This window comes from Propithecus coquereli, unplaced genomic scaffold, assembly GCF_000956105.1.
Source record: "Propithecus coquereli isolate 6110/MARCELLA unplaced genomic scaffold, Pcoq_1.0 Scaffold403, whole genome shotgun sequence".
Lineage (NCBI taxonomy): Eukaryota > Metazoa > Chordata > Mammalia > Primates > Indriidae > Propithecus > Propithecus coquereli.
In genome coordinates, this window is record NW_012149764.1 from 135,227 (window position 1) to 151,300 (window position 16,074).

Below are 16,074 nucleotides of genomic sequence, written 5' to 3' on the forward strand. Positions count from 1 at the left end.
TGGATGCCAGATGGCAGCCATTGCAGTAAATGGCTTCCATGGAAACAACAGCTAAGGAAATTGTCTCAGTCCATTTTGTGTCTATGGCAGATACCACAGATGGGATAATTTATAAAGCACAGAGATTTATTTCTTACAGTTCTGGAGGCTGGGAAGTCCAAAGTCAAGGGGCCATATCTGGTGGGGGCCTTTTTGCTTTATCATCTCATGGCAGAGGGCACAATGGCAAGGGAGCACATGTGCACGAGAAAGGAAGACTGATGAACTTATCCTTTTATCAGGAACCCATTTTTGTGATACCTTGCCCACTCACATGGTAATAGCATTAATCTATTCATGAGGGCAGAGCCCTCATGGCTTAATCACCTTTTAAAGGTCCCACTTCTCAACACCTGTTGCACTGGGGATTAAGTTTCCAACACATATACTTTAGGGAACACATTTAAACCATAACATTCTGCTCCTGACCCCCAAAAGTCATGTCCTTCTCATATATGCAAAATACATTCATTCTATCTCAATATCCCCAAAGTCTTACACTCACTCTAGCACCAACTCCAAAGGCCATAGTTTGGAATCCCATCTAAATTATTAATAGATAGAGGTGAGACGCAAGACATGATTCATCCAGAGGCAGTTCTGACTGTGAACCTATGAAATCCAAACAAGTTATATACTTTGAAAATACAATGGTGGGATAGGTGTAGGATGGACATTCTCATCCAAAAGAAACAAATAGGCAAGGAGAAAGGGTAACTGGTCCCAAGTAAGTCCAAAACCCAACAGGGAAAACAACGTGAAGTCTTAAAGATAGAAACTAATTTTCTTTGACTCCTTGTCCTGCATCCTGGGCACACTGGAGTGGGGTTGGGCCCCCAGAGCCTCAGACAGCCCTGCCTCTACCCAGCAGCTCTCACAAATTGGAGTCTTGTGCTCGCAGCTTTTCCAGGCTGGGGTTACATGCTGGTGGCCCTATAGTTCTGGTGTCTCAAGAGTTGCCCCATTGCTGTGGCTCCACTGGGCATTGTCCTAGTGAGGATTCTCCTCAGTGGCCCTGCTCCTACAGCTCCACTCCACTAGGCATTGCCCTAGTGGGGGCTTTCTGTGGTGGCTCTGCCTCCCTTACACGTCTCTGCCTAGGCCCCTAGGCTGTCCATGACGTCCTTTGAAATTTAGAGGGAGGAAGCCATGTCCCCGCAGGTCTTACATTCTGTGTTCCTCAGTATTAGCACTATGTGGATGCCACCAGGGATTATGACTTGTCCCTTCTGTGGAGCAGTGGGTTGAGCCCCAACCCGGCCTACTTGAGCCATGGCTGGGGTGGCTGAGGGGTGCTCTGCCAGAATGTGGGGAGCAGAGTCCCAAGGCAGCACAGGGCAGCAAATGCTGAGTTGCTGTAAGAACCTCTCTGGAAACTTTGCCTTCAGGGTCCTAGCTTATGTTGAAGATCTCTGAAATGCCTTTGGGGTCATTCTCTCATTTTCTTGATGAATAGCACCTGGCTATCTTCTGGCGGTACTAAGCTCTTTAACAAACAGTCTCTTGGCCAAACCCTTAGTTTACTCTCCTAAAGCTGCCTTTTCACTGTATACATGGCCAGGCCATGAATTTTCCAAATTTTTACATTCTGTTTGTCTTCTAATTATAAATTTCATCTTTAAGTCATTTCTACCCTCTAACATTTTGCTGTGTATAGTTAAAAGTACCAATGCTTCTCCTTCAATATTTTGCTTAAACATTTCTTCCATCATATATCCTAGTTCATCACACTTAAAATTTGCCTTCCATAATGCCCTCAGGCATGTACACAATTCAGCCAAGTTCTTTGCTGCTTTATAACAAAGATGTCTTTTATTCCAGTTTCCAATACCTTATTCCTCAGTTCCATCTGAGACCTCATCAGAATGGTCTTTACTGTTTATATTTCTACCAACATTTTGAACATGACCACTTAAGTAGTCTCTAAGAAGTTACAGACTTTCCCTACATTTCTTGTCTTCTTCTGAGAACTCAGCAAAATTGCTCTTAACACCCCATTCATGGCAATCTATGTTTTTAATTGTCTGCTCCTACAAACTCATTGAGCCTCTACCTGTTACCCAGTTCCAAAGCCACTTCCACATTTTCAGGTATTTATTATAGTAGCAGCCCTACTTCTCAGTGCCAGTTTTCTGTGTTTGTCTATTTTGTGTTGCTATAACAGAATAGCACAGACTGGGTAATTTATAAAGAGCAGAGATTTATTTCTTACAGTTTTAGAGGCTGGGAAGTCCAAGCTTGAGGGGCCTGAATCTGGTGAGAGTCTTCTTGATGCATCATCCTATTGCAGAAGGCAAAAAGACAAGAGAGCACAGGCATGCAAGAGAATATGGGGTGGAACTTACCCTTTTATTGGGAACCCACTCCCATGATAATGAACCAACTCCTGCGATAATGGCATTAACCCATTCATAAAGAAAGAGCCCTCCTGACCAAATCACCTCTTAAAGATCCCACCTCTCAACACTGTTGCATGAAGATTAAGTTTCCAACACATGAACTTTGGGGAACACATTCAAACCACGGCAGAACTAGTCCTAATGCCTCCAGCCAGGCTCTGCTGGCCTAACCAAAATGCTGACATGAGAGTTTTCCTCAACCCTTCTTTTTTTCTCCTAAAAAGTTTTCTCCTCAAGGCATTAGCCCTCTCAAGCCTTCTCCATTCAAAAACCTAGTCTCAAATCCGGCCTTCATGTCAGGGCATGAAATTCCCAAGAATGTTTTCTGGTGTCAACTCTCTCGAGAACATCTGTATTTTAACAGGGAACTAATCATTGACCTAGAGTCCCTGGTCAGCCATTGGCATCTGTTTGGAAACCTTAGAATCTTACCTGAAAGAATTTTCCTGCCAGTTTTTTTTTTTTTTTAAGCCCACTATTGGCATGGTGTCTTCATTTGTGGCTGCTTCTAGAATAAGGCTCTTATATTGTCACCAGGGAAGAGTGCTATAGTGTGTCTGTTGCATCCATAGGCAGGTTTCTGACTCTATTTGCGGATTGTCCTCTTCCGTATCTTTACGTTTGATGCTCTCTTTTGGCCTAAGTGTAAGATTAAAAACACTGCTCACAAGAGGAAAAGATGAAAAAAGGAAGAGCAGAGACCTTCATGCCCACCCAAATGAGACTACTCTTGCAGTCCCTTGTTGTGCTTGTTTCTCTGGTTTGTTGAATTTCCATCAGAAATGAGAGAAACCATTATTAGGCTAGGCTCTCTTTCCTAATCTAGTCAAACCCAGCCATTTCTCTTTATATGCAGCCTACTGCCAACTGGTCTTACAATTGCAGAAATGAAAATAAATAAATGAAACAGTTGCCCCTTACAAGAATGTTGGAAATCCCTGCTTTCAACCAAAATAAGAAAAATACAGAAGATAGATGTTTAGGCTTCAAGAAGTTGTTAAAGGGGGGAGGAGAAGGGGAGTTGGTGCTTCATGGTATTTCTTCGTGCTTTAAAATCACACTAGCAAACAATCAACTACTCCGTTTAACTGGAGGCTATTCTTGCTTAGATTGCAATAATAATTTCTCCTTTAAACAGCAGGTACCATTGACATTTAAATTATTGTAGGACCACCAGGTTTGTGCCCGTTGCATGATAACAGGCCAGTACACGAAAACAGCAGGAGTTCTAGCAGAGAAAGAGTTTAATGATATAATGGCAGCCAAGTGAGGAGGTGGGAGGGAACCTCAAATCTGCCTCCCTGAGGAGTTTTGGACTGGCTATTTTAAGGGAATTTTGGTGAGTAAGGGGCTGAGGAGCTGGGGGTTGCTGACTAGTCAGGAAGTGAGGGGTGAAGTCACAGGACAGAGAGGTGAAGAAACCACATTCCTGTGCTGAGTTGGTTCCTCGGAAAGGGTCTTCAGACTGGTTGCATCAGTGGCCCTGTTGGAATGCAGGATCTGGAAAATATCTCAAATGGAAAACTTGAGCTTTCTTAATGTTAAAGATGTTATCTATAGAAGCTAGGATTTTGTGACGGGGGCTATGTGACTTTTAAGCAGGAAGCAGCTATAAGGAAGTGGGCTATAGGGCAATCTGGTTAATGCTTAGTTATGCTTCTACTAAAAACCTAGAAATTCAGTTGTATTAATTTTATGAGGACAGTTTCAAAGTAATCCTTATAGGGATGATTCATGCCTTCCCTCGGGTTGCTGTTTATTATATTCTTCAGGGAGCTTGGGAAAAGATGTTTTCATTTTGTTTCATTCTCTTGAAAGTTTTGAAAGAACTGGAAAGAGACAGACAGAGATAATATCCACTGAGCACCAGTTATGTACTTGGTTCTTTGTATAAATGACTTCAGTGAATTCCTCATAATAATACTCTGATGTAAATCTTTTTATTGCCATCATACAGTTGGGTATACTAAGTCCCACACATTTTGCTGAACTTACTCAAGCCACTCACTGTAAATGGCACAGCTGTGAAATGAGCCACCCTCTTATACCCACTTCCTGTACCGTTGCCCCTGACACTGTCAGTCCCAGTCCTAGACTTTCCCGGTTATCTACCTAATGTGAGAAAACTGGAAGGAACTTATGTTCTACAGCAGTCACCTTGGGTAACATATTTATTGCTTCTGACTCTGGAAATCATTGTTGATCCTAATTGTTGATCCCAAGCTACAAAACTGCTCAGGTCAGAGGAAAATACCAGAAAAGCTATGAATCAGCAACATGAAGTCACAGAGCTGGGAGGGACTTGATGATCATTTTGGTTTTTTCCCACTTTGGAGATAAGGGCCCCTGAGGCCCAGAGAGAGACTGATGTGTACAGGGTCACACAAGGAGTTCAGCTCAGTTTAGAATCCAGGTCTTCTAAGGCTGGTGCTTCAAGGCACACCCCTACGACCACACCCAGAGTTTCCTCTTCCACACAGCTCCAGTTTCCCATCTCCGAGCCTCAGGTGAGGTATGGATGTAGTTTTTGACGGCATGCTGAGAAAAAATAATTCCAAACACTGCACTACTTCAGCATATCATGTCATTCAGTTAAGGATCCTAGACATTCATGGGGCAATCAGCCTCAATGACAAGATACATCCAGTGCTGAGATCAGAGTCGGCAGTTCAAGTCCTAGCATACGGCCCTTTACTTGTTTTGATTTATCTGTTGTCTAAAAGATGATCCAGAAGTTGGGCGCTACTTCTAAATCACCAGGTTTTTCATTGTAAGTGACAACCTTTGCATTTTATTAGTGTGGTCTACTTTTTAATAAGCCTTTACAGGACCAATATATCATAAAAACATCATTAAAACCTTCCTCTCTACTGGTTATAAATTGCCTTGATGGTGCTGTGACTACATCTCCCAGAGCACCTTTGACAGAATGAGCCTTAGGATCCAGGCATGTCATTGTCACAGCAGAAGGATGACATTGCAGCCCAGCCTGACTCTCCTCTGTGAGGAAAACACATATGGGGGTATAAGAAAAAAAGAGAGGCAACTGTCTTGGGTGCCACTGGTGGATCTGTCACTGAAGAGCTAGCAGTTAGACTTTGGAAACCCACTGAACTTCTCTGGGCCTCTTTTTTATCTGTGAAATGAAATCTGCCTTGTCTAGCTAGCTCACAAGGTTACCATGAAGAGCAAATGAGACAACGTATGTGAAAGCATTTTGAGAGCAGGTTAGCTCTTCAGAAAGCAGACTAAGACAGATTTTAGAGTGCAAGATGTTTATTGGAGAGTGCCCTTGGGATCACATGTCTGGAAGAGAAGGAAACGATGTTGAACAGAGGGAGAAATGTGGTAATTATGCAGGCCCAGTGACAACCTCAGCCACCCCCATGATAAGATCTAGAGCAACATCTAGAGCTAACGTGGCCTTCAGCATTGTCTCAACTTTTGCTGAAATGGCCAAGCCTTTACAGCTGGCATCAATTAGTCAACTGATGTCATTTGCCTCAGGAAGGGGTGTGAGCTCAAGCTAAGCGGCTCTCTGTAGCTGAGGCATGATAGGCGAAGGCTGGGTGCTGATTGAATTCCTAACAACTGGGGCAAAATTCTTTCCTTGGAAAGAGAACTTGGTAGTGCATCATAATGTCTACCATGGTCTACCCCTTGCACTGTCTAAATTCACATCTTCCTATACGTTGAGGGAGCAGCTCTTCCAGGATTCTAAGGATCCTCTTTTTCTTGGGGGAAACTTGAAAAGGAATGAGAAAAGGACAAACTATAGTCCCTGCTGCTGCAACTGGTCTTAGGCACACAATAGATACTTTTGCTCACCCTTCTCCACTGTCAGTTTTGGGTTCTTCTCATCTCTGCTAGCACCTCTGCTTGTCTCAGTTGCTGACCTAGTATGGTGACCCAGACCCTCAAGCTTGATGGGTTTGAACACCTGGTCCCAGTGCCCTTCTCAGGCCAGGCTTGCTTTACCTGCCCATTTCCTTACATCATTAGGCAAGCAAATACCAAGAAGCACCCAAATGGATCTCCTGGGCACCAAACACAGTCTTGCCTGTCCCTGTTGTGTAAAAGCAGCCCTCTACTAAGGGTTGGTCCCTAGACACAAAAGTCCCGAAATGAGCAGATGGAAGCTATAGCTTAGTCTATGTACTTATTGTACTTTAGCTGTGTTCGCTGGCTGAAGTGCTCCCTTTTGGGTGACCAGGACAGCTAAACCCACATAGCCCAATGTTGTGAGGATGGAAAACATAAATTTCCTAAGTGGGTCATTCAGAGTGATGGAAACTGGATCACCAGACCACTTCCACCCTTTGATTCACATGTCCGTGTAGTCTAACTATTGGAGACAGAGCCCCATGTACAGATCTTTGGTTCAAGGTATCTACTGTGTCCCGAAGGTTGGCACAGCGTCCTTATAAAGTACCACTTCTCAGTTGGTGCTTCAGCTGTATCTTCTGCAAGCTGTTTCAGTACTCTGTTAGGCCAGCTGTGTCTGAATGGTGAGATATGTTGCATGACCAGTGAATTTCATGGTCTACATTCTGTCACTGTCTTTGCTGTATAGGGTCCCATGGTCTGATTCTCAGATATATAGGACCCCATGCTGGTGGGTCAGACACTCTGTAAGCCCCTGGATAGTGCTTCTTATGGAGTCCCCAGGGGCAAGAAAGGCACACTCATACCTGACAGATGTGTTTATTTTTGTCAGAATGAATCTCTGCCATTTCCTAGAGTGAAGGGGTCTAATGCAGTCAGCTTGCCACCAAGTGGTGTATTAATGTCTTCAAGGAATGAAACTGTATAAAGGACTTAGCGTTGATCTCAATTTTTGGTGGATTGACATTCAATGGCAATAGTTTCTAGGTTACTTTTGTAAATGGAAAGCCATACTCTTGGAATACAAACAATCTCCATCCCTGCTATTATTGACACTTTGCTCAACTGCCCATTATACCAAAACCAGGGTGACCAAAAACAGAGGGTGGCTGACATGAACTGGCCAAGCCATTTTGTCTTCTTGGTTGTTTACTGTCTCTATTGCTGTAGAAACTCTCTGATTGGCATTAATGTACAATATAAAGATTTTCACACTCTGAATCTACTCCCAGGCACATGTGCATGCCACCCCCTGTTCTTCTAATCTTTCCCTTCCAAATCCATCACCAGCCACCCAAGTTATTAACTATTATACTTTCTGTGCGTCTATATATTCAGACTTCAGGCCACTTCTTTTCCAACATTCTTCTTCTTCCTCCACTATCCATTTCACATTCCCTTCCCCTCAGCTAGCTCCCCTGCTGCTCTTGCTTGCTTACCTGCTATGCTGACCTAAATCCTCAAGCAGGAAGTGTCTTAGCACCTGATCTTGGAGCCCTTCTCAGGGCAGAGAAGAGTAGATGATCAGGTGCATTTCCAAAAGCTTCGCCTTCAGGAATATTTTCTCTCACAACTTTTTTCCAAGGCCAACCAAGTGAAGGTGTAGTAAAGCCATCCACTTTCATGTTTGACACATGGAATGAGCCAACCCATTTATCTGTATTACATAAGTCCTTTTCTCCTCAGTCAGCTGCTCATAAGGGACCTCTCCTACCTGCCCCATACAGCTGTGGCTGTGATCTGACAGGGTGATGCTAGTGCAATGGTGGTGGATGATATTGAAGTCTGGGCTCTGTGTAGCTGACTTACATCTTCCCTTGTTTCTGCTTGTGCTTTACTCCAGATGTCACTCCTGTCTTACTGTGTGTTGTTGCTGGGCCTGCCTGACTTTGTGACTTGTTGGACCTGACAGAACCCAGTTCATGGTAGGTCATTCTGGATGCATAGTCATTTAATGTTCTGTGTTCAAATGCCCTGTATTTGTCAGGGATCAAAGCATGCCAGAAGTCATTTTTCAAAAAGTAGATAATTCCCTAATGCAAATAGCGTGGCCTCATTCCAGAAGCTTAGGCATCTGTATTGCTATTTTCCCCTTTGGCCTTACCATAAATTCCATAAGGCATCTTTTCCCACCACTGGTACCTTTAATACAGTAAGGTCTTCAGGTTGCTTGCACTGCATCATGGACTTGCTTCTTAAGATCCCTTTCTGCTTTGGGCTACCTAAAAACAAGCCACCTTCTTTAGATGGACTGAAGCGATATTCCCAGGTGTGGATTATGCTGCCTTCAGAACATGAAGAGTTCTAACAGATGCTGTTCTTCCTTCTTTGTAGTAGAGAAAGCGTGATGAAATAATTTGGCTTTTACTTTTGATGGGATGTCTCAGCATGCCCACAACCACTGGACCTTTCACAACTTTACTAACATAGTAAAATTGATCTTTGTAGGATGTATCTAAATATTGGAGCACATGTGTCTTACTAAGGCCTCCAAAGTGTTAGCCTCTTCTTGTTCAATTAGCCCAATAAAAATAACGTTACCAAAGTTGTGGATTAATGCAATATTCTGCGGGATGTCCAGATGGTTCAGATCTTTTCAAACTATAATATGATAGATGATGGGAAGAATTAACATAACTTTGCAACAAAACTGTAAGTGTACGTTAGTGTTCATTTCATGTGAATTCAAACTGTTACTGGTATTCTATTTAATATAGAAAGAAGAGAATGCATTTGTAAAATCATTTCCATATATCATGTACCTAAGGTCATGTTAATTTGCAGAGATATCATATTCGGCACAGCAGCTGCAATTGGAGATACTATTTAGTTGTGTTTGTGGAAGCCTCTTGCCAGCTTCTAGGATGCATCTGGATTTTTCAGGGGCTACACTGGTAAATTAAATGAGGATATGATGGGTACCACCATTCCTGCATCTTTTAGATCTTAAGGACAGTGCTAATTTTTGCCATCCCCCTAGTATAGAACATTATTTTTATTTATTATCTTCTCAAGGGGAGTGGATAGGGGAGAAGTTTCAAAGATTTATATTTGGCCTTTCTGTTAAGGTAAGGGCTCATGAGCCAAAGGACCCACTGTGGAAGCTATGTTGACCACAAGCTATGTCTGTCCCAATTATACATTTGCAGAGTGGGAAAAAGACTAAACATATGGGTTTGAGGACCTAATGGAACCTCTGTGAGCTGAACTTTTAGCAGGATTCAATTTATTAACTTGCCCCTCTAACAGAGGGGACATGTTGATACTTCAGGTCTCCAGCCACTTTGACTGCTATGATCCGAATATTTGTTTCCCTCCAAAATTCCTCTGTTGAAACCTAACCCCCAAAGTGATGATATTAAGAGGTGGGGTTTTGGGGGGGTGATTAGGTCATGAGGGCAGAGTCCTCATGAATGGGATTAGTGCCCTTATAAAGGAAGTCTGATGGAGCTTTTTTACTCCTTGCACCATGTGAGGACACAGCAAGAAGGTGCCAGCTATGAGGAACAGGCCCACATCAGACACCAAACCTGCAGATGCTCTGACCTTGGACTTCCCAGTCTCCAGAATTGTGAACAATACATTTCTGTTGTTTATAAATTGTCCAGTCTAAGGTATTTTTTATAGTCACCTAATGTACTAAGACATCAAACCTATATCAAACAATTCTAAAAATGTTTGGATTTCTCCCTGCCCCAGTGCTCAGTTACCTGGGTAAATGGCTAAGGTTTTTCTGGAAAATACTGGAGAATCATTACTATGTATGCTTATTATCATGTAGTAGAATCCTTCTTCTTGTGGAATTAATCAATGGATTTTAAACTCAAAAACTGAATCAGATCTAGAAACTGGGCAAGGGATTGTGACATTTTATTGAGGTAACTGCACTCAGACTTCTGATTATCTATCCCTGATTTCCTCTGATGGTGGAAGTTGAATAGTGTCTCCATTGGCTGCCTGACTATTTTGCCTGTAGAGATGCTGTATTCTTTATACCATCTCAATAACTCTCTGTAGGTCAGTCCCCCTTGGTTACCACTCTGACCTTCCTCCTCATTACAATGACACATCCATTTGTCTTCCAACTGCAAGCACTGCCACCTGACTTCTATTGTTTGGAGTCCATCTCCTTTGCTTCACTGAGCCTAGTTCTGTAATGACTTCACCTACCAACATCTCAAGTCTGTAGACACGGGCACCCCTGAGCTGTTTAGTGGTGCTCATGCCCCTCTTGCAGGGCCATTTCTATGGCCCTACCAACTAGTGTGTCCTGGGTTTCCTGTGGTGCATAATCATCTGGTGGGTTGTCTGGCTTTACATAATATACCCACTCCAGCTTGCCCATTTCCCTCTGCCTTTCATTCCCTTCCCCCACCAACCACATGAGAATTCGATATTTGAACCTCACTCAGAGTGAGCCAGCACTTCTTCTGAGTTTCTAGAGTCTTCCTAGCAGCAAATTCACACTATCCCCTGCGGTTCTTGCCAGGGTGTTAAATCCTGTTTCTCAGGAGAGCACTCCCAAATCTTCAAACTCTCCCTAATTCAATTTAATGTTCATGTCCTTTTGATCAAATACCTACCTTAAAATCCAATTTCAGATTCTTTTTTGGCTCCTGCCTTAAGTGGCTTCTAGGTTTTAAAACTCCTTTGGAGTATGGTCCTTTTCCTCCCTTATCAGGTCCAGGGTGTACCCAGTTGGGTTTTGCTGTGATTAACCCCAGGGGCCTGGAGAGGAGGCAGGCCCTGGAAGGAGGAACATGTTATCTTGCATGAAAAAGGCCTCTTCATGGTCTTTAAACAAGGAGGTGGTGCTAGATGTTAATAGAGAGTGCTAGACCACAGCTGTAGACTCAGGGAATTTAGGGGAACCTAAGTATTCAAGATTTGCAGAGCCACCAATGCAGATATTTCCATCCCATATGTCAGGGTCCCAGGGTTTCTCAACCAGGGTCCTGATCATGAAATAGCAGACCAGCCTTGGCTCCGAATTTAACCTTCTTTGGAGGTCGGCTGCTCTTATATAATTAAGTTCTGAGCCTGGTCCTAAGCTTTCTCTGCCCTTTCATTGCAGAAGAGAGTGTCTTCATGTGTCAGCAAGGTGGCCCTCTCACTTTCACTTTTGGCTCTCCATTGCCTGTTAATTGCTCTCAGCCTTTCATTCTTTTTCCAGAACGTTATCCAAGCTGAGTTTAGTATTAATCATTGAAATCTATTGTCACTATAGTTACTTTCCCCTCACAGTTTTCAAAAGCCTGGTACATTGCACCAGTCCCTGAACTCCCTTCTACCTGTATAACATCCTCATTCATCTCCAAGTGAATTATTTCTATTTGCTAGACACTGTGCAACCTGCTTTACATGTTGCCTATTTCAGTTTTCACATCAACAACGTGAAGTTTGGAAGTGGGATCTTCCAAGTTCTAGGTTAAACCGAGGCTCTTTATTTTTATTTTAGACACAAAGAGGCAGGAAGACCCACAAGTACTGTCGTGCCATTGCTGACACACGGACTCTGAAGTCAGTTCTTTGCTTCATTTCTTGGAAAAATGTAGTTATGTCTGCAGAGCATAAATCTGTAAAAATACAAAATTAATACATCATATCCATCTTCAAAGTATCCACATTTGGGAATTGGGAAACTACAGCAAGTATTTTTCCTGCAACAAATCAGAGACTAAGCCAGACACTGAAGCCCCAGAATGCACCTGTGTTCGACAGTCCTATCTGGGGAGTAACCCTGCGTGATCTACTGCGCTGGCTCTTTCAGAGAGAAGCCCCAGAAGGGAGGAGAAGAATGTCTGTGGGTTTGTCTGGGGAAAAATAAAAGAAATAATTGTTCTAAAAAAAGGAGAAATTGGTATTTCACGGGCAGCCCAAGTTGCACAGGAACACTTTAAACTTCTGTGGCTGATATATCCTTCATCTGAAAATCACCAACTTGTTTAAAAATCCCTCATCTGGGGGTTTGGCTGCCTGCAATTACGCAACCTGAAACTGAGTGTGTCTAGATTCCCATGTGTCTGCAGCAGGGGGCCCCAGGGTACTCTGGTGGGCTGAAGCCTGAATTCTTGTCACCAGCATATTTATGGGAAGCAGCTAAACAAGAAATCCATTTTGGACATGAGTTATCAGCCATTAAGAAGAAGGAGCCATGTTGAAATGAGGTCATGATTTCAGTGGGCCCTGGGGTTTATGGTAAAGGGAGCATTTCTGCCCCAGACATGGCACTTGACCACACTGTACATTGTCCCCAATCCTGGCTCTCTTAAGATAGAGATAACATGACATTATCTGAGAACAATACAAGTGGTCATGGTGCACAGAGCTTTCATGTGTGTGTGTCCACGAGTAATGAATCTAACACCTGCCCTCCAAACTGAGTTTGGTTTAATGTTTTTCTGTATGCACCTATAGTATTTAAATTCTCTCTCTTTTTATTTAACTGTGAAATTATACTCTTTCGTTGGTAAGCATTTTGGCATGTTCCAGGGATAAACGGCATTGTGGAAATAAAGCTGAGTTATGTTGTAGTTAGAATATTAAAGCAGCTTGGAGAGCGGCTCAGCTGCACCTGGCATGGTGGGTGGCAGTGTGCACTGGGAGTCAAGGACCTGAGGGCTTGTCCTCATGCTACCACTGTACCAACGTGTGCCTTTAGCCAAGTCATTTGTCTTTCCTGGGTTCCTATTTCTTTACTAACAAAATGAACAGAATTGCAGGTGATCTACAAGATCTCTTTATACTTCAGGAGATTCTGATCACCATCATTTTGCAGAAATCTTTTATCCACCTGCAAATATTTGCCTACCATTATGTGCCATATACTGTGCTAGATCTTGGGAATTCAGGAATAAATCATCTATGGACCTGCTCCCATAAAAATTCTCAGTCTAATTCAGGAGGATCAGCAGTGGGGAGAGTGATGTAAACAGGTATGAAAAGGACTGCAGCACAATAGCTGTCAAGGATATGGAACACTGAGGACAGAGTGGTTAATGCCGTGTGGTGGAGGGGGCGGATCATGCCATGATTTGCCAGACAAAATAACATTTGTCTGGATGATAGGCAGGGAGTTCACCAGTTAAGAAGAGTGGGGTGGGAAAAGATCATTCCAGGCTAGAGAAACCCTAGGTGCAAAGGGGCATAAGCAAGGCATAGAATGGCATGTTTACAAGACAGCACAGAAACCAAAGGGGGAATGCTGGGCCGAGATGCTGGCAAAAGATACACTGGGGTTACATCATGCCCGGCCAGATAGAAAATAGGGAAATAAGTTCAGTTATTGCCATGTAATACATGCAATACAGATTTAGAAGAGGGAACATTTACAGAAATTGTTGGAAAATAGAAATTGATGTAATGGTTGAGGGAAAAAGATAAAATAATGATGCTTCCTGATCTCCAGGCTAGTAATCAGGAAAATAGTAAAGAATACTTTGCCCTGTAAGTGACAGAAAGTCCAACTAAATGTGATTTAAGCCATGATATAATTAATTATTTTCTTAATGGGAAACGTGGAGTGAGATGGTTTTTGAAAGGTAAGGTTTGACTTTGGGATCAGCGTTGTCATCATGATCCAAAACACTTTGTTCATTCTTGAAACGATGTTTTGGGTGCAGACAGATTAGGCATTGTGTATTCTACTTTGTGGACAGACTTCTACATTATTATGAAATGACCTTCCTTAGTCTCATTTTTTCCTTATATCTAGTATTTTATATTTAAGGCGTATCTCTACTACACAGCATATAATTGGGTCTTTTATATTATCCAGGTGGCAGTATCAATATCATGTATAGATTATTTAGTTAATTTAGATATAATGTAATTACAAATGTATTTAAGATTTTATCTACTATCTTAATATTTTTCTTCTTTTTGATCCATTTGCTTTATGTTCTTGTTCCTCTCTTTTATTGGTTTCTTTTAGAATAATCAAATGTTTTAAATGTTCAGTTTCCCCTCTTCTAGATGTCTAGTTCTATATTCTTTTACAATTCCTTTAGTAGTTGCACTAGAGATTACAACATTTATCATTGACCTATTATGGTCTAAAACTGCGATACCCAACCCTGGGGCCACAGACTGACAGTTCCGTCAGTGGTCAGTGGCCTGTTTGGAGCTGGGCTGCACAACAGGAGGTGAGCAGCGGGTGAGGAGGGAAAATTGATCTGTATTTATAGCCACACCCCATTGCTCGCATCACCGCCTGAGTATCGCTTCCTGTCAGATCAGTGACAGCATCAGATTCTCATAGGAGTGCGAACCCTAATGTAAACTGTACATGTGACAGATCTAGGTTGCGTGCTCCTTATGAGAATCTGATGCCTGATGATTTGAGGTGGAGCTGAAGTGGTGATGTTAGTGCAGGGGGGAGTAGCTACAAATACAGATTACCATTAACAGAGAGGTTTGATTGCACAATAAATGTAATGTGCTTGAAACATCCTGAAACCTTCCCCCCTACCCTGGTCTGTGGAAAAATTGTGTTCCATGAAACCGGTTCCTGGTGCCACAAAGTTTGGGGACCACTGGTCTAAAACACATTATTACCACTTCTTCTTGTTATTTAACATTAACTGTTTATCCCCTCCTCCTTTTGTGTTATCATTATTATGTATTTTAATTCTACATATATTTTAAATGCCACAAAATATTACTCTTATTATTTTGTATGGTCAGGATTTATTTATATCTACCTACATTTTACTCTTTCTGTTGCTCTTCTTTCCTTTTTATGCTTTGTATTTCCTTCTGAGGTCATTTTCCTTCTCTTTACATAACTGTTTTACTATTATTTTTTTAGGGAAGATTTGCTGGTAATGAATTATCTTAGTTTATCTTGGCCTTAAAATGTCTTGGTTTAACTTTCAGTTTTGAAGGATACAATTCTCAGTTGTTAGTACTTTCATTCAGTACTGAAGATGTCATTCCATTGTTTCTTGGTTTTCATTGATTCAGTTGAGAAATCATCTTGTTTTATTGTTACTTTATTGAAGGTAATGGGTCTCATTTTTCTGATTGCTTTTATGAGATTTCTCTTTACCTTGATTTTTGGCATTCTTTCTACGATGTGCCTAGGTGTGGTTTAAGTTTATCTTTATGTTGACCTCTCTTTCAGTTCACTAATCCTATCTTCTGCTATGCCTGTTTGGTATTCAACCCATATAATGAAGTCTTAATTTCAAATTTTGTATGTTTTAGTTCTAAAATTTACATTTGTTTCTTTTTTATAGACTCTAATTCTCTGGTAATGTTATAGACTTTTATCTATCTTCTGCATTTTTTTCACCTATTACATGAATCATATACCGTGATTATATTAAAGTTCTTTTCAGCTAATGACAATGTCTAAGTTATCTGTGGGTCTTTTGTGTGCATTTTTGTGCATGTGTGTGCATGCACACACACACACACACATGCACATACATACACAAGTATGTATTTTCCTCTTGGTTTTAAGTCATGTGGTCTTATCTTTTGTCAGGCAGATAGAGTGGTAAATGATTACCTCACTTAATCCAGTCAGAGACAGAGGTGAGTCAAGTTTGACTATCTTTGGTTTGCCCTGGCCCTCCAAGGTTTTCAACTAAATCTTGCTGTATTCTCTAAGATTCTTCCTTTTGGTGCATACTGTATTCTAATATTTGTCTCATGAAACTATTCAACATACTACTCTTCTTTTCAGAGGTTTTCTGGTTACTTCTTTAGCCTCTTTCCCTACCCAGTCCCAGAATTCAGCAAGTGT